The sequence below is a fragment of the Canis lupus genome, chromosome 36 (assembly GCF_003254725.2).
Source record: "Canis lupus dingo isolate Sandy chromosome 36, ASM325472v2, whole genome shotgun sequence".
Classification (NCBI taxonomy): Eukaryota; Metazoa; Chordata; class Mammalia; order Carnivora; family Canidae; genus Canis; species Canis lupus.
The window spans coordinates 11,767,833-11,787,890 of NC_064278.1; the positions used below are offsets into that span (position 1 = coordinate 11,767,833).

The 20,058-nt window shown below is 34.2% G+C and overlaps 1 long non-coding RNA gene and 1 pseudogene across 1 annotated transcript in view; one reads left to right on the forward strand and one right to left on the reverse strand.

The window, feature by feature from the left end:
- The first annotated feature begins 444 nt into the window (after window positions 1-444).
- Window positions 445-20,058, forward strand: part of LOC125754452 (uncharacterized) — a 50,555-nt gene continuing 30,941 nt past the window's right edge. The window contains exons 1-2 of the long non-coding RNA XR_007408709.1: window positions 445-584; window positions 14,827-14,897. This is a non-coding gene — a long non-coding RNA (uncharacterized LOC125754452). The remainder of the gene's footprint in view (window positions 585-14,826; window positions 14,898-20,058) is intronic.
- On the reverse strand, window positions 17,098-18,116 carry LOC112668277 (tetraspanin-6-like; annotated as a pseudogene).

Sequence of the window (20,058 nt, forward strand, 5' to 3'; positions counted from 1 at the left end):
TACGTCTCCAGAACCAGAGCGTCCAGCGCACCGTCCTGGGCTGTGACGTCAGCGCCAAACACGAGTCTTCCCGAGCCCGGACGCTCTCGCCTTCCCTGTATTCCGGTCCGCGGAGTTTGCCGCGCCCTCCTGCATCCCCTTTGCCACATCACTTTGGGTGTCGGGGAACTGGTAGCAAACCTAAATGTCATCTTCTAGCGTGAACGAAAACCCCCGTGCGAAAGCAATCTTTTACCCCAGCGACCGTACTTGGCGGAGGGAAAGAACGCCAGGTAAGAAGGCTGAAGCACCTACCTGCAGCGGCGCAGGTGCTCAGACGTCTGCGTCTGCGCCTGCGTCTGCGCATAAAGCAGGTCTCCACGCCCGCCACGTGATTGGCGGGAATAGCACGACCGAGGTTGAGCCCCAGCTCGGCGCAGGCTGGCGCCCTCTGCAGGGGCCGCTGGGAATTGTAGTTCCCGCTTGGGGCTTGGTCTGGGCACCGCGGTGGCTCCTGCGATCTCGAGCCTTCTTCTTTGGGTTCACTGCTCCGCTAGAGGCGAGGAGGCCGCGCAACTTCCAGAAAGAGGAGCTTCTCTGGAAAGGTGAGCTTTTGAGCCGTTTGAGAACGCACAACCAGAGGAAGAGTTACAAAGCACCAGCGCAAAAGAACGGGAGGAGAGCTCCCGCGCGCTCTGCAGGCGCACAGCTCGGCCCCAGGCTCCACGTGTTGACCAGCTTGGAAGCTCCCAGACCGACTTTTAATTCCCTGCAAATTGCGCGCTGCAAAACCCTGTGTATGCCCGAGGACAGGAAGGAGGCTGGAAACAGGGGGGGGGGGGGGGGGGGGAGTTTCAAGCTTATTTGCCTCGCTGCTTAGGTGTAACTGCTGCCAGAGTCTGAGCCCCAGGGAGTATGAATGACCTTTAGATGGAGTTCAAAACTTGCTCATTAGTCTACAAATCTTAAGGGCCAAATGGTTCAGAAATTTGCCAAAATAAGACGTGATTTCTCCCTGAGTAAAACTTCATTTGAAGTTTTCAGGACTAGGAATCTACATTTCAAAATAGAAAAAGAAGCCAGTCGTTTGGTACTTGACCTATTTGTTCTTTGCCTGTTTGGCACAACGCAAAAAGTTAGCATTACTCGCATTTTTTTTTTTTTTTTTTTTTGCAGAGGATCTGTTTTAAGAATATTTTTCCCTATCCTAAGATCAAAAAACATTTTATATCTTCTTTAAAAATTAAAGTTTATTTTTTTTCTTTATTAGATTGGAATGCATTTTTTTTTTTTTTAAGTCTTGTGAAGAAAAGAACTTGCTGGGGGAGAAAGCCATGGAAGGCCTTAGGGACCCCAGGAAGGATAGGATGTATTAAATATCTGCCATGTCTTTCAGGAAGATAGAAGTATTGTTAAATTAAAAAAAAAGAAAAAGAAAAAGAAAAAGAAAGAAAAAATAATAAAGGGTAAGGTAGTGACCAGACCAAAAAAAAAAAAAAAAATTGAAGAATGAATGAATCTAAAAGCATCAAAAGAAATTGGATCTGTCAAGTGCAAGGCAGGAAAGAAAAATGAAAAACAAAAGTTATCATAAATAAAAAATACAAAGAAACTTGGAAAAAATATTTGTATTAATCAGCTCTGGTTGTCAAAACAGAATACCAAAGCCTGGGTGCCTTAAACAATGGAGATTTATTTTTCACATTTCTGGAGGTTGGTAAGTCCAAGATCAAGATTCATTTTTCTGGTAAGGGCTCTCTCTTCCTGGCTTGCAGAAGGGTTTTCAGTGTATTCTCACATTCTCACATGGTGAAGAGGAAGCATACTCTCTGGTGCCTCCTCCTACAAGATTACTAATTCAGTCTTGAGGGTCTCACTTTCATGATCTCATTATCTCCAGGTGCCATCACATTGGGCGGTAGGACTTCAACATATGAATCTGGAGGGACATAATTTAATACCATTCCACTTCTGGCTATACAACATTCATGTTGTTCTCCTATACGAAATATATGCATGCCATTCCAGCAGCCCCTAAAGCCTTAACTCTTTCCAGCATCAGTTCTAAAGTCAGAGTCCAAAGTCTCATAAAAAAATCAGATATGAGTGAGGCTCAAGGTATGATTGATTCATCTGAGACAAAATTTCTTTCTAGCTGTGAACCTGTATGAAGTCATATTTAAGGACAAAGATCGAGCACATTAGCAATGGGATGAGGGGAGTAAGAATAGAGATCATGAAAGAAAGGCAAAAATATAAGAAGAAAGAGGACAGATAATGATATATGATGACACTGTGCTTTTTAATTTAAAAGTGTAATTAAAAATCCTTTCAAACTGAGGTCCAGTAGAAAAACAAAACAATAAAAGGGAAAGAAAGGAAGAAAAAAAAACCCTTATTATTTGATGCTTACTATTAGGAGTTCTGAATATCTTACTTAAGACTTTATTTTAAAAATGAACATATTGAACGTTTTAATTTATTGGGTCTCCTAGGGAGAAGGGAGCCTCCCTTCCTATATATTTCTAAATGTGAAATTCTTTTTCATTACTTATTCATGTACTGTTTATCGTTAATATTATTTATTACTGTACTATTACCATTATATCACTACAATGCATTGATATAGTGGTTCTTGTTTATTTTGCTTGTTCTCCCAAGTGCGCTTTCCAACTGAAGATTCATGTCTTCCAATTGTACTAGAATATTTTCAGCCTTACCTCTTTGGGTATTGTTTCTCCAGTGCTTCCTGAATGTCTTTCTCATGCATTCCTATTAAAGATAAATTAGATCCCCTCATTAAGTCTGTCATTTGACATCTATTTCTGAACTCCTTTTTTTTGTGTGTTTTCACTCTTTATCTTACTAGCTCTTCTATGTTTGCTGTGCATTTCTTTAAGATAAAAAGAAAATAATCCTGTGTTCCTTTTCAACCTAAAGAATCTGTTAAATTCTAAATTTCATTAATTACATGTTAAATACCGGGTATTTGGAACTGGTTGTTTTTCATATTGTGCTACTCTTTCTTTCATGATTACCTTTCTCATATGCCTTTGAGAATCTACAACATACTTATTTTAAGGTCATCTTAGATACATTATTTTGTACCATATCTGAAATGACAATCTCATGAATTTTGATTTTTTAATCAATTGCTATTATCATTTTTTCCTCACTGGTGTTGGAATTTTGGTTTGTAGGCCAGCTTTGATGGCATTTGTCTCCCCTTCATTCCCTTTCTGTGCTCCTATTATATAGTTTTTTGGTGTCTCAATTTGGTCTTTATAATCCTGTTTATATAACCAGATCTTACATTGTCAGCTTAGCACTTATATCTTCTGGGGTTAGTGGGTCAGAATGAGTCATGCTAGCAGGTGGCTTGGTATCTGTCCTTAATGGGAAGATTTTTCTTCCATTGAATTATTGAATTATTCAATTCAAAAATTATTGAATTGAAATTATAAAAATGTAGGTCTTATAATTTTTAATGAATATTTTGGTCACAGAGAGATAAATCTATTTTAAATTAATAAGAAATATCTACTCAATATGTGTAGTAGCTACTTGGAGTGTAGTTTTTATAGCAATGCTGTAAGATTAATTCATTTCTATGAATCATCTTTTTCAGATGCTTGTCATAAGGGTATTTATTTATTCATTCCTGTTTAACATGTTTAGAGAATACTAAGTACATAATTTTTTCAATAAAAAAATACTAACTTTATCTTCATAAAAGGTAATAATGTTGGAATTAAAGACAGCAAAAAGGTATCATTTTGCTTCCTAAAAGGCACAATCAAAATAAATTCCTATATTAGATTAACTGCATTTAGGTTATTTTAGTCTTCTTTTGGTCGTAATTAGCTACCTCTGATTTCATGTCCTTTAGTTTTCTAATTCATTCACTTAATTAATTTGACACAGTAAGTAACGAAAAATATAATTACAGATCTTCTAAGCCATTTTTAGTAGTCTTTAGCTTAGTGTTTTAATCTGCGATTATACTTAAAGAATAATCTAGTTATAAACTAGATACATAGAAACAAAGCTGACCAAGTTTACATGGATTATATATAAAAGGAACACAGATTCAGAGTCAGAGACCTGAATTTATATTCTGGCTTCACCACTTAATGTCTCTGTGACCTTAGGAAAGTTAAAGTTTCAGTTTCATCATCTGTGAAATGCCAGAAATAGCACATAACTCCTAGGTTTGTTGGAGGATAAAATGAGATAATGTAAAATCATCAGCCCAATGCTTATCCCATATCAAGGACTCTCTCAGTGATGATTACGTCAGGTATGTGAGTTCTAGATTATCTGTTTGATTTCTTGGAATCAAAGTATCCAAACAAACTGTCTTTGTATGTACTTTAATAAATAACCGTTTTTGTTGTTGTTGGTGGTGGTGGTGGTGTTTTGTTTTGTTTTGTTTTGTTTTGTTTTGTTTTGTTTTGTTTGGACTACCTGCTATGAGACCTCTATAGGCCTAGTTTGGAAGTGCAAACATTAGCTTGAATTCCATGCTGGTGAAGAAAAAACATTTGTAATTAGAAAACTTTCCTAATTTCTAGTTAAGGGCAGACAGGATTTAGTCATGGGAATAAAAACCAAGAACTATAAGATTATTAGACATTAAGAAAGTTATTATCTGTTTCTTGCTCTCTGTCTCTCTTTCTGGGTTCACATTTTTCTCTTATCTCTACTTCTCCTTGTAGGTTCAGCTTCTTTCATCTTTCTCCTGGCACATCAAATTTCTTTGTTCAAGTTGCTCATGTCAGCCCAGTGACAGCCACATTAGACTCTTTCAAAGCAGAGACTACATCTCTAATCTCTCTAGGTAGCAACTCTGCAGTCCTTGGAGATAAATTCCCATTGACCCTGTTTTGGTTGACTGTCCACCCACTTCAATTGGCTGTGGCAGGTGGCAGGGTAATGGAGTTGGCTGTTTATTCAGAAGAAACTGAGAGCATCCAAGGATCTAAGGAGGTGGTCTGTACAGGTAGGAATAGAGTTAGTTTCTAACTACTAATAATTATTCCAAAGAAGGGGAAATGTATTATTCAGATAAAAGGGACCTTTAAAAAAAGCTCGAGTATAGGCTGATTGAAATAAGATCAACCATGCCATTTTTTACTTCATCTAAGTCTTCCCACATCAAAATATCTTATTATTATGCAGTGACAGAAAGAGAAATATTTATGAATGTTGAAGAAACTGTTTCATGAATCTAACAATTCCTTGGCAGAGTTTTGGTGTCTTAATAGAATGTTATAATTATTCAAAACCTTTGGACACCTTTATAAATGATTTTTTTAAGATTTTATTTATTTATTCACGAGAGAGAAGCAGAGACACAGGCAGAAGGAGAAAAATAGGCTCCTCACAGGGAGCCTGATGTAGGACTTGATCCCCAGGCCCCAGGATCACCCCCTGAGCCAAAGGCAGATGCTCAACCACTGAGTCACACAGGCATCCCTATAAATGATTTTTTTGTGTGAAATTATTTGCTTCAATCATTTTTCTGAAATGAACAAAGACGCAAAACATTTAGCTTCACTCTACTCCAGTAATAACAAATTGTTCCTGGAACCATGACCAAATAGAAACTATTGGTTCGAAAGATGAACAGGTAAGAGTCTGTGTGTATTTTTAAGTTCATGTATATGTTTATACAACAATATTTGAGGAAGGATTTATGGTAGCTCATTCAATATTGCATCAGAAAATATTACTTTACTAGAAAAGTATTTCAAACAGCATGTCCTCCTGAAAATGAATAAAGGACATCACTCTACATTACACACAAAGAATCAATAGTATTATCTGGAATTTAGATCTAGGAAAAAAGAAGTGACATCCAATGACAAAAGGATAGGTCAGACAGAAGTAGAAACATAATTTGGATTCTTAACACCAACTAATTCTGTAGTGAGAATGGTGAAATTTAAAATATGGCAACCAATTCAATGAGGGAAGCTTACCTAAATTAAAAGAAAAAAAAAACATTTCTCAGACTGTGTGCCAATCAGATGAATTCATATATAACTTACAAGCTGAAAATTACTTCTTTTCTTGAACAAAATTACCTCTAGTAAACTTTCAGATCAGCTAATACTGAATGTCTACCATCTATTAGGTTCCATACTAAGTTTTGAGGATAAAGAATTAATAAAAGTTACAAGGCCTTCCTTTAAGGATTTTAAATGAGAATATTAGATGAGGAAGACAGGAATACACATAATTATTAGTTCACTCTTACTTTCAGAATGATGGGAGCATGTATACAGTACCCCCAAAAAAATATATAAAGAAAGTTATGTTGAAACTACCAGCATGTAAACCACAGTGTGATTCACTAATCCTATAAGTTCCAGGCTTATGAAAACTGGAGGAGATTCATCATAAATCCTAATGTTGTCTTGCTGAGGTGAGAAGAATTGACAACAGATTTCTTTTCTTTATAGGATCAAAACTTTAGGCCAAATGCTTGAGGTGTTAAATATTAAAAAACAGAGAGAGTCAATGGTTAAAGGAGGTTTTTTTTTGTTTTATATAGTAGGGCTTTCCCATGCATCTGAAATCAAGCTTGATAGTCTATTACCTACTTTATGCCTTGTGCATGGAACGTGTTCCCTTTCAGCTTGACCCCACTTGGGACTCCTGTTTGTGACAGACCTCAGACAATATTCCTGGCTTTCTTGGGTCTATTTTTCATTCCATTGCCGCAGTTTATTCATGCCTATGATGTTGTATGGTTTTCTTCTTATGACCTTATACTGTAGATACATTTGGAGGCTGTCCCTCATTTGAGTTCTCAAACTTGAGATTGATGATACTCCTTTTATTTTGACCTAAGCTCTCACTAAATTTTTTCCAGTAGGTTCATGTCTGTCTACTTTATTATATATCAGTAGTGACATACAGTTTTTCATGCCTTGATTACCTGGCCCAGATTTTGTTCCTTCCTCCTTGACGCTTCCTATAAATTTTTTTGAGATTATATTAGGCATATATAATAGTTCTCCTGTATTGTTCAAAATCTGATTTATATTTGGTTATTATATCAAGGTTTTATAAGCATTCAGCAAAGGCTATATTTATTTTTACTCTCACTTATCCATAGATCCCATCAAACCCACCCCCTTCATTCTTCTAGTGCCAGTGTGAAACATGTTGGGTAAGTCTGTGATTAGAAGCTTAACTCGGAAAATACTTCCAAGAGTAGTGCAAGTGAGTGGTTTGGTAGAAGATGGAAGCCATAGAGTAGGTTCCTTAGTACCAGTGTCTCCTCTCACTGCAATATTTTGTGCTCAGATATTTGACTTTAACTAATGTCATTAAAAATACAAGTATTATTTAGGAGAATGATTCCTTAAGAATTATTTGACAACTTCAGTTATGATTACATACATTAGTAATACTTTATTGACATTTCCATTGACAGCACATGTAGAACACAGGACAAAGATATGGATAGATGGGAGGCTGTGTTAGAGGGAAGTGAGTGGGAGGATTTTTATGATACCACATATACTAATTACTGAGATTAGGCAATGAGGAGATCTCTGTCCTGAACTTAGATTTGCTTCTGACTATAATTGACAAACCATCGAATCCATGTTTTCTAAATTTTCTTTTAAAGAAATTAGGTTTGATACTTGAAGTGCCTTTGCCACCCTATGCAAATTTTGGCATGGGTATTAGAGCTTCATTCTTTGCTTTAGGTTATTTTTTATTAAAAATAAAAAAATTAAAATATTTTTATTGCTTTAATTATTCCACTGAAATGAGAGCATTTTATAAATTATAAAATGTAAAAGTAAAATATAGAACATCAAATGTTGTAAATACTTTTGGGGTATGTGGGTTACTTGCATTTAAGTATCCTTTTTAATATGGGATATTAGTAAATATAGAGTGCAAAAATACAGAATTGGCAATTGTATACATTAGTGGCATTGAACATCTTGAATTCTTGCATTTCATATTCTATCCATATTCTATTTTTTATTTATTCAACTCTCTCACATTCTGAACTCTCCTGGTTAAAGATTTATAAACCATATATAATAAGGCATAAATATATGATAGAAGTTGAATTTCTTACTCCTCTCAAGAACACATGCATTTCAGCAGGGTCAACGGTTTAAGCAAAATAACTAATATCAATTAAATGTGGAAATTTCAAGAATCAACCCATGATTAGAAGGTTTCCTTTTCTTTATTTTTTTTTTAAACAACAGAACCTTCCAATGCACCAGAAATCAAGCATTGGCAATTAATTATTACATGCTAAAACAACACATTATTTGTTCTTATATTTCAGAAAAATTTATATGTGAATTATCCATAATATAAAATTTGCTTAATATTGTATTTTTCATGTCATAGTTATAAAAACATTTGGAAAAATAGGATAAAACAGAGAATGCATAAAAATTGAAGTAAATTGAATTTGACTTTACCTATGCTGTCTAAACCCAAGACATAATAGACAAATAAAAAAATAAAAAAATTATTTTTACTTTTATGCATTTGTATGCTAAAGAAGGGGAAAAGAAACGTTAAATCTAGAGAGTTTAGGTATATTATACAATGGAGTTTAGAGTGTTGGACTGCTTTGAGGACCGTGTCATGCCTGCAATTTTCAAAAATGGAATAGAAATCTGGGCCTGAGGAAATGTCTTGTGGAAATTAGTGTAAACACTGCCCAGAAAGGCAGAAACTGATGGAGGATAATAGAGCAATGGATACTAACCATTTTTAATTCCTTCATTGTAGATTTATTGGTCTTAGTTTCTACAGATTGAGAGAATTAATTCTATTGTTATTCTGTTAATATTTTTCCTTTTATTTCTAGTATATTATTTATACACAGTATCAGAAGATAACAGTTTGCAAATAGGGTGTTAAAAAGCATAGAGAAAAAAATAAAAATAAAAAGCATAGAGAACTTAATTTGATTTACCTTTGAGATTTAATACCTTGAAAAAAAGAGGCAGAGGAGAGAAATTCAAGAACTTCATTTTACAACAAATTGCATAAGGCTGAAAGCTAAGATGTTAGAATATAAATTAATTGATTAATAAGTAATCTGGTTGTAAACAAACATGATACCTATCTATGTTCCATCTCCATTAACAATAGATAATTTCTGCTTGAGAACTATGCCTACAAATTAAAAATATAGTATAAGCATTGTTCTGTCTTTTCACAAATTTGAATATATGTTGTTCCTACTATTTAATAGGACACTTCACGTATAAAGCCTGAGCTGTGACTCTGGTGGGCAGTTGAATTAAACTTGCATCACCAGACAAAATGACCTTCCTATCCATTCATAACTGTAATGCTCAGTATCGTTACTCACTATATATAGAGTGGACTTCTAAGTTAGCTTTCTATAAGGTTGAATTTAACAACATTTGTGTTGGTTTATATGTGACTTTATATATTTCATTAAAAATGCATAATTTGCCATTATCTCATAGTCAAAATCTTAGGCATAATTCACAAGAGTTAAAACTTAAAATGATGTGTGCAAAGAGCAGTGCAAAATAATTTTAAGTTATTTTTCAGATTTAAGCTAAAGCTTTGATCACACTTTGGTGTTCAGTTGTTATTTTTAAAGCATCACAGGAATTTATTCCATTTGAAAATGAAAGACTTTCTGCTAAAAGTTGAAGCCATTGAAAGTAGCAAAGGCTATCCAGAAAACTGTCCAGAAACTTTACTGGTGGACTGCTACCTTACTTAGGGACTATAAATTTGAAATGATTATAACACAGTGTGAAAACTATTACATTTATAAAACATCAAGCCTGATTCCTTTGTAAAAAGTCTCACTAGTCTGGGATTTTAAATATAAATTATTCAATAGCTAGTTCTTTTTTGTACTTTTAAAGTGGTTATGCACTGTAAATATGGGCTGGTTTCAAAATACAAAATTCACAGGGGACTTCAGCTTCTAACTAAGAGTGGGATAACACACTTTACACTTTCACATGAAAATAAAACAACTTTCCTATATATATTTCAGTTACTGGAAACCAGGTAACAGAGGACAGAGACCTCATCCTAATCCCTCCTGCCTACCTCTAGTTCTGGTTTTATCCTAAATTTTGAAATGGAAAACTAATTCCACAAACACCTATTTCATCTGCCAGTCTTCCGTGGCTGACAGGATCCCTAAGATATATAAAGGGCACAAGAGTAAGGAATTATGGAGAAAATAACATTATTATTTGAAATAATTCAGACTATTAAGATGAAGATGTCAGGCACAGATTTGGGTGCTGTTTGGGGACTCTGAGCTTTAAACAGATCAAATAGTCAAATGGTTGTTTGGTAGATTTTTCTGCTCTTTTTCCCCATTTGATATCTGTTCTAACTTATTCTTTGTTCTAAATCTATCATCTCTTGCTATTCTCCTTGAAAGTGTCATCAGAAAGCAAAATTTACTTATGGTTTGATAGCAGTATTTTATTTTGTTAACTTTGACTGGGATACCCAAGCAGCAAAACAGTAGAGGTGAATGAAATATTTTTAGTATAGTTGGCCAAAGTTGGAATGAACTAGTATAGTTGCCTAAGGGAAACTGTACTTAATAAAGAGCTGTTACAAATTGGAGCTAATAACCATTATTTACAGTTTCATAGATAATAATCAAGGACAAAAAAGAATACAGTTAATGATATTTTCATCTCTTTTATGGAGGTAAAACTCCTAGAAGATTAAATAAATATATGTTACCCAAAAATAGGATTTGACTTTCAAAACCTTGCCCTACGATTCAAAAATTATTTGATCCTAAAAAAGATAGTGAATGTATTTAGTAGGAGAATCAATAACTTGATAAAATTCAATTTGATTGATAACCTGATTAAATTTAATGGGGATAGATAAGATCATATGGTCATTTCCAAATGTTAATACAATTCAAATCAATAGTACATTTTAAAAATAAAATTTATCAAATTTTAAATTTAATTTACCTAAAAATAAAGTTGATTTAAAGATAAATTTAGGGCAGCCCCCGTGGTGCAGCGGTTTAGCGCCGCCTGTAGCCCAGGGCCTGATCCTGGAGACCCTGGATCGACTCCCACGTCAGGCTCTCTGTATGATGCCTGCTTCTCCCTCTGCATGTGTCTCTGCCTCTCTCTCTCTCTCTGTCTCTATGAATAAATAAATTAAAAAAATAAAGATAAATTTATTTAAAAATAAAATTTAGAAAGATAACAAAAGAGTTAGGTGTTTCAAATCCAAACGATTTCACCTAATAGGAAAACTATCTGTGGTTACAAGCAAGGCTTTCTGATGTTATCAGATTTTACATATGAATTTACAAATGTTGTGAAAATCTTACATAACCATAATAAATAAAAGTATCCCATAAGAGTAGAGTTAAAAGCTATATATCTTAAAGAAAATGTTAATGAATGCTTTTAAGGCTATTTTCATAACAGGAACAAGAAAGATTCCTATTTGGAATAAATGATACAAATATTAAGAAGAAGGAGAGAAAGAAAGAGACCACAAAATTACTACTTTTATTTATTGGGTTTTTTTTTTTTTTTTTTTTTTTTGGCTATTTGCTTACATAGTAGGAAATGTGTATAGATTATTAGGGTAATTATGTTGGAGAAAACCGAGAAATATCAGATACTGAAGACAGGAATGTAACATTGCCCTTAGTAATCTCTTAGGTAAAATAGACATTGGACAATATACTAGAAGATTGAATATTCATAGATATTGACATTGTTTTAAAAAGAAAAAGGGAAAAGGAAACAAGATTAAGAGTTCAGTCCTTGGCAGTACCTGTGAATAAGCTATTAAAATTAATTACTTTTAAGTTATGTAAAAGAAAAGTTAATCTCTGGCTTTATTAAGAACATTTCTCTGAAAGATGTATTTCTCTTTTTAAAAATATTTTAATGTGGTTAATATCCCTATAACTGTAAATCAAAACATGGTTTCTTGGTCTCTGCTGCTGTAAACTCACTTTATCAAAATAAAAATGGTTAAGTGCAAGTTTAATATGAGCCAAGATAGTATGACTTAAAAGTTCCATAACGATGTCCAGCAGCTCAATTATAGCGCAGCAAAGAATCAATTAGAGGAACAAAGATAACAAAAGAAAAACTTCATGGATTACAACTTCATTAGAGCCAGGTGCCAGGGGATTTCACTTTTGGTTAGGACATGAAAAGATATGCACAGCCTTCACTCCTGTAGTAACCCAAAGGGAAACCTAGGTAAAATAGAAAACCATACTTTTCCATAAGACTCATGAAGAGCAGTGGATACAAGAAAAGTCTTGATGAACTGATTCCCAGAAAGAGGACCAATTTATATGTGAGTAGTGAGCCCCAGAGCAGTCCTGGGGAAACTGCTGGCTCTGGTTCAGGAAGCAGTAGGAGGAAGTCTGGCAAAAAAAAAAAAAAAATACAAGAAATACACCCCTGGGGTGAGGCCAGGTAAGCTATTGCTTAAAATAGGAGCAAGCAGGAATGATGATAGTCTTGAATACAGTTAAGATGAGAGAACAGTTTGCTTTGTCCAACAATTGTCTCTACTAAAGTCCAACACCACTACCAGTTTTGCTGAGAAAAGTACAAAGAAGGTCGGGCTGAAAAGCAAGAGAACAAAGCAAAACACAACAAATCAATCAATCAGTCTAATGTCAAGCACTTTGATTTTGGAGCCCCCTAGGAGAGAAACAACAAACCAGGACAGAATGTGTTTAAAGAAATGGTAGTTAGACGGTTTCTAAATTTCATAAGAGACATTAATCCACAAATTTAAGATACTCAGCAAATTCCAAACAGGGTAATGCAAGAAAATCACACTAAGGCACATCATAGCAATGCTACTGAAAATCCATGATAAATTCCAAAGGCATCCAGATAAAGAAGTCACATTATGTGCAGAGAAACAAAGTTAAATATGGTGGCTGAGTTCCCATTGTGAACAAAGCATATAGAAAGTATGGAATGATAGCTTTAAAGTTGTTTAGAAGAAACAAAACCAGTCAACAAAACTCATCCAGAAAACAAAACTAAAAAGGCAAATATAAATATAGGTTTATATGCAGTAAAAATAACCTTTTAAAGTAAAGGTTAAATTTTTTTCAGAGAAAGAAAAGCCAATAGAACTTGTGGTGGCCAAAAGTCCTGCTCCCAGGACATCTGGATGACTCAGTTAAGCATCTGCCTTCCACTTAGTTCATGATCCAGGGTCCTGAGATGGAGCCCCCATTCGGGCTCCCTGCTCAGCAGGGAGTCTACTTCTCCTTCTCCCTCTGCACCCTCCACCCCGCTCATGCATATTATCTCTCTCTCTCTCAAATAAATAATCTTAAAAAAAAAGAGAGAAATGCTAAAGGCCAGTCTTCAATCTAAAAAAAAAAAAAAAGAAGTTAGAAAGGTAAATCTACAGTAAGCACTGAAGAGCACTATAAATGGTAAGCACATATAAAATACCTTTTCTTAACTAATTTCTTTAAAATATAAATTGTATCTTTAAAGCACAACAGTAACATTTGTTGTGTGATTTATATCACAAATAGTGATAAATGCATCATTAGGATAGCATAGAAGATAGCAAGAGAGTAACATGGAACGTTACTTTTGTAATAAGCATCTTGCATTATACCTAAACTGAAATATTTTTACATTTTAATTCCAGTATAGTTAATATACAGTGTTATATTAGTTTCAGGTGTACAGTATAGTGATTCAGCAATTCTATATGTTACTCAGTGCTCATCATGATAAGTGTACTTTTAATCCCCATCACCTGTTTCACCCATCCTGCTACTCACCTCCCCTCTGGTAACCACGTTTTCACTCTGTAGTTGGAGGTCTCTCCATACTTTTCTGGCTTGTCTTTTTTTCCTCCATTCTTTTGTTTTGTTTTGTAAATTCCTCATATGAGTGAAATAATAAGGTATTTGTCTTTCTCCACTGACTTATTTCACTTTACATTTTACTCACTGGCTCCATCCATGCTGTTGCAAATGGCAAGATTTCATTCCTTTTTATGGTTGAGTAATATTCCATTGTTTATGTCATTTCTTCCTTAGCCATTCATCTATCAGTAGATACTTCCATAATTCGGCTATTGTAAATAATGCTGCAGTAGTCAAAGGAGTGCATATGTCCTTTCAAATTTGTATTTTCATATTCTTTGGGTAAATAACCAGTAATGGAATTGTTGGATCATATGATAATTCTATTTTTAATTTTTTTGAGGAGCCTCCATACTGTTTTCTGTAGTGGCTGCACCAGTTTGCTTTCCCATCGACACTGCATGAGGATTACTTTTTCTCCACATCCTTGTGAATATTTTTTTTCCTGTGTTTTTTATTTTAGCCATTCTGACAAGTGTGAGGTGATATCTCATTGTGGTTTTGATTTGCATTTCCCTGATGATGAGAATGTTGAACATCTCTTCCTATGTCTGCTGGCCATTTCTATGTCTTCTTGGAGAAATATCTATTCAAGTCTTCTGCCTGTTTTTTAATTGGGTATTTGGGGTCTTTGTGCATTGAGTAGCCTAAGTTCTTTATTTTGGAAACAAACCTTTACAAATATGTCATTTGCAAATATCTTCTCTCATTCAATAGGCTGTTTAAGTTTTGTTCATTGTTTTCTTTGCTATTCAGAAGCTTTTCATTTTGATGTAGTCCCAATAGTTTGTTTTTGTTTCTCTTCCTTCAAATGTTTCTATGCCTGATGTCAGAGAAATTATGGCTTATGCTCTCTTCTTGGATTTTTGTAGTTTCAAGCCTTCCATTTAGGTATTTAATACATTTTGAATTTATTTTTGTGTCTGGTTTAGGAAAGCGGTCCAGTTTTTCTTTTGCATGCTGTCCAGTTTTCCCAACACCACTTTTTAAAGAGACAGCCCAGGTAAGTGTGGGTTTATTTTCAGACTCTTTATTCTGTTTCATAGATCTAAACGTCCGTTTTTGTGCTAGTACTATACTGTTTTGATTACTGCAGCTTTGTGGCATATCTTGAAATCTGGGATTCTGATACCTCCAGTGTTGTTCTTCTTTTTCAATTGGCTATTCAGAGTCCTTTGTAGCTCCAAACAAATTTTAGGATTTTTGTTCTAGTTCTATGAAAAATGTTACTGGTATTTTGATAGGGATTGCATTCAAACTATAGATTGCTTTGGGTAGTACAAACATTTTAAAAATATTTGTTTTTCTAGTCCATGTACATGATATATCTTTCCATTTGTTTTTGTTGTCCTCAATTTCTTTCATCTGTTTTATATTTTCAGGGTACAGGTTTTTCACCTTCTTGATTAAGTTTATTTCTAGTTATTTTATTATTTTTGGTTCAGTTGTAAGTGGGATTTTTTCTTCCTTTCTCTTGCTGCTACTTCATTATTAGTGTATAGAAAAGCAACAGATTTCTGCAAATTGATTTTGTATCCTGTGACATTATGGAATTCATTAATCAGTTCTAGTATATTTTTGGTGCAGTCTTTAGGGTTTTCTCTGAATATCATGTTATCTGCAAATAGTGAATGTTTACTTCTTTCTTACCAATTCGGATGCCCTTTGTGTCTTTTTCTGGCTTAATTGCTATCGCTAGGACTTCCAGTACTTTATTGAATAAAAATGGTGAGAATAGGGATGCCTGGGTGGCTAAGTGGTTGAGTGTCTACCTTCAGCTCAGGGCATGCTCCTGGAGTCCTGGGATGGAGTACCGCATTGGGCTCCCTGCATGGAGCCTGCTTCTCCCTCTGTCTGTGTCTCTGCTTCTCTGTGTGTGTGTGTGTCTTTCATGAATAAATAAATAAAATCTTTTAAAAAATGTTGAAAGTGGACATCATTGTATTGTTCCTGATCTGAGGGGTAAAGTTCTCAGTTTTTCACCATTGTGTATGATGTTAGCTGTGGGTGTTTCACATATGGCCTTTATTATGTTGAGGTATGTACTTTCTAAATCTGCCTTTGCAGATGGTTTTTATCATAAATGGATGTTGTGCTTTGTCAAAGGCTTTTTCTGCATCTATTAAAATAATCAAATGGCTTCAATCCTTTCTCTTGTTGAGATGATGTATCACACTTGCAGATTCATTGATTTGCAAGTATTGAACCAACCTGGCAACCTAGGAATACATCCCCCTTGATTGTGGTGAATGGTTTTTTTACAATGTGTTATTGGATTTGGTGCTAATATTTTGTTGAATATTTTTGCATCTATATACATTAGAGATATTAACCTGTAGTTTTCTTTGTTTCTTTCATTCATTCATTCATTCATTCATTCATTCTTTGTAGTGTCTGGTTTCGGTATCAGGGCGATGTTAGCCTCATCAAATGAATTTGAAAGTTTTCCCTCTTCTATTTTTTAGAATAGTTTGAGAAAAATAGGTATTAATTCTTCTTTAAATGTTTGGTAGAATTCATCTGTGAAGCTGTCTGGTCCTGAACTTTTGTTTTTTATGAGTTTTATTACTGATTCAATTTCATTGCTGGTAATTGGTCTGTTCAAATTTTCTATTTCTTCATGATTCAGTTTTCAGAGGAAGTTTCTAGGTTTCTAGTTTCATGTTTCTAGGAAGTTTTCTATTCCTTCCAGGTTGTCTAATTTGTTGCATGTAATTTTTCATATTCTCTTATAATCCTTTGTGTTTCTGTGGTTTGGTTATTATTTCTCCTCTTTCATTTCTGATTTTATTTATTTGTGTCCTTTCTTTTTTTCTCTTTCTTGATTTTCTTTCTTTTTTTTAAAATGACTCTTGCTAAAGGTCCATCAATATGTTGATCTTTTCAAAGAACCAGTTCAGCTCTGGATTTCAGTGATCTATTTTATTCTTGTTTTGTTTTTTCATTTCTGTGTTTATTTCTGCTCTAATTGTTATTATTTCCTTTCTCTTACTGGTTTTAGATTTTGTTCATTCTTCTTCTAGCTTCTTTAGGTGTAAGTTTAAGTTGTTTATTTGAAGTTTCTCTTTTTGAATTATGCCTGCATTGCTGTAAACTTCCTTCTTAGAAAGTTTTTGCTGAATCTCAAAGATTTTGGACCATTGTGTTTTCATTTTTATCTTTCCATGTATTTTTTGATTTCCTCTTTGATTTCTTTTTTTTTTTTGCTTCATTTATAATTTATTAGCTCTTCCAGTGTTTCACAGTGATACAGGGGTTTCAATGATTAACACCAGTGGGACAAAAGGTGGACCTACACAAATGTCTTGATTCAATCAGACTATTATTGATGGAAATTTTTGGCCTATTGTAAGTAGTATTAGGCAATCTTCCATCCAGGCACTCTCCTAGCTCACAGGGGGGAATGTAAATGTCCTTAAAGCTGAACAATAGTAAGCCCGTGGTTTGATGATTACACTATCTCATACTGGTTATTTGTTATGGTGCGAGAGAGGCAGTAGGCTAGAAAGACTCCAACCAGCTGAAAGCAAGCAACTCCAAAAAAAATTCCCGCAACCACTCCCATTTCTGACTCTATTATGGTCATCACCTTTATAAAACAACCTTCATTGTTTACTTTATCTGCATCTCTCTGTGGAGAACAATTTTCAAGTTTACAGCAACTTTTGGGAAATCCTTTTTCTGAGTAATAGTATCCCTCCAATCTCTATAGTCAGTGACCCCACAACAATGAAACTTATTTTGAATCTAATCTTGTCTACTGCATCGCTTCTATAATCTCCCATAGAGTTATACTGCTTTAAAATTTTCTCATAATTATTCTTAAAGCTATTCCTAATCTCATGCATGAAAACAAATTCTATGATGGCAGCAACCAATTCAACCAAAAAAATGAGAGTCAGAAACATTGCGTAAGTTTTAGCATCCATGCAGAAGCTCGGCAGGTAGCAAAACAGCCAAAGGTGCCCAAAAGAATGATGACAGTGCCAGTGCCAATGAGCATGAAGGGGACATTGGTGGCCTTCTCATTTAAAAGGGAAAAATAATTCTCCAGGCTCACCTTGCCCCAAATGCCAATGGCAAGAAGGATTACGCCAGTGATCCAGAAGATGAAAGTGTAGATCAAGAGGCGCTCTTGAAACAAGTAATGACTGGTTTGGTCTGCAGTCTCTGAGACGGGGACGCCATGAGTAGCCCACGACCCTGCACCAACCGCACCAGGCGCCTCCTCTTTGATTTCTTAATTGGCCTATTCATTGTTTAGTAGCATGTTGTTTAACCTTCGTATATTTGTGATTTTTCCAGTTGTTTGTTTTGTGGTTGATTTCTAGTTTCATAGAATTGTGGTTGGAAAGATGCATGGTATGATTTAAATCGTTTTAATTTGTTGAGAGTTCTTTTGTGGCCTATAGGTGATCTGTCTGGAGAATGTTTCATGTGCACTTGAAAAGAATGTGTATTCTCTTGTTTTAGAATGGAATGTTTTGAAAATACCTATGAAATCCATCTGGTTCAAGTGTCATTCAAAGCCACTATCTCCTTGTTGATTTCCTAAACTCGTGTAATATTAATCCAAGAAAGATTGTGATAAATTATGGATACTATTTTAGTTTTTGGAACAACCACTAAAACATTAAAACAGAGGTATTCATAAAAACAACAGAGGAAGTAAAATGAAATGCCAAAAGGATCATTTTGAAAATAGTTAATCCAAACAGGCAGAAAAAGATATAAAAAGAACAAAGAACAGAGAAGAAAATAGAAAACATATAGTAATAAGTTATTTAATTATATTAAACTTAAATGGATTAAATACTCCAGTGAACAGGTATAAGATGGACAGAATAGTCTGACACAAAATAAAAAAAAAATGAACTATTTGATGTTCACAAGAGCTGCATTTAAATATTTATATTTGCTTTATTTTTTTATTTTGAAATGATTTCTAGCATTTAGAATTTATGAGAATTGTACAAAGAATTCCCAAATATCCTTTATCCATCACTGATTGCCTATTCCTTGCCACATAACAACTCTATGAAGAAATAAATCCTCTTGAAGTATCAAGGTTCAGAGAGGTTAAATAACTTTCTTCAGGCTTCACAGCTAGTAAGCTTATATTGGTGCTGGAATATAAACTTAGGCAGTCTTAAGTCCAGAAGATATGTTCTTAAATATTGTTTTTTATTTCTAGCAATGTATTTAATGCATTTGGTAACTATTGGTGTCAATATTCAAATGTAAGTCAATTGACTTCATAATACCATTTTGCATCTCACTATAAAACAATTAGTTATCCATAAATAGTTAGTTAAAAGTCCAATGTGATGTTTTCTAGAGTTGTAGTCTTCTTACAGGCATTGCTCAGGGTTACAGCTAAATGGCAGTATTTCAGGAATAGTATATAGAAGGGTCCTTCCTTGGGTAAAACATCAAATAAAATGGAAGAAAAGGCCCCTTCAGATTCTAAGAATCTATTATGTGCTATTTTATTGGAATACTCACAATTTCATTTTCCTGATTGCCTCTCCAGCCCCCAAAACATAGTGAATCCTTTAGAGATCATCTTTATTTATCAATAGATTTTTATTGTATTCATAATTGCCCTAGGTGTTAAGGTGCTTTCCAGATATAAAGAAAAATATTCGTAATCTTAAATAGGAGGGGATTCTTATGTCTTACTAAAACTTAAACTTCATTAAAATTTTCAAGCTCCATTAAATGTAGTTAAGCCTCATTAAATAAGGCTTAGTGTCTTTAGCCTTCTTAAACCAAGCTGGGAATAACTAAACTTTTTGAAATCCTTATTATGTTTTTAGGCTCAAAAGACTAGATCAGACTGGTTAAGCATCAAAAGCTAATTAACCTGGGATCATTTAACATCTCTTCTTCATGGTTGATAGAACATTTAAATTGTTAAATCAATTTAAATTCCATTAAATAGTTTTAAATATTGTTAAAATTTGTTAAGCATCATTAATCCAATTAATCATCATAAAGACAGTAAACACAAACTTTTGTTCAATTTTTAAGAAAAATTCTTATTTAGTTGGGACAAAATTCATTAATTTTATGAGTAACTTACATTAATATTTTTGTCTTCCTTTAGAATTATTAAGCTACCCTATTTAGAAACGAAGACACTGAATCTGTGTCTTCACCGA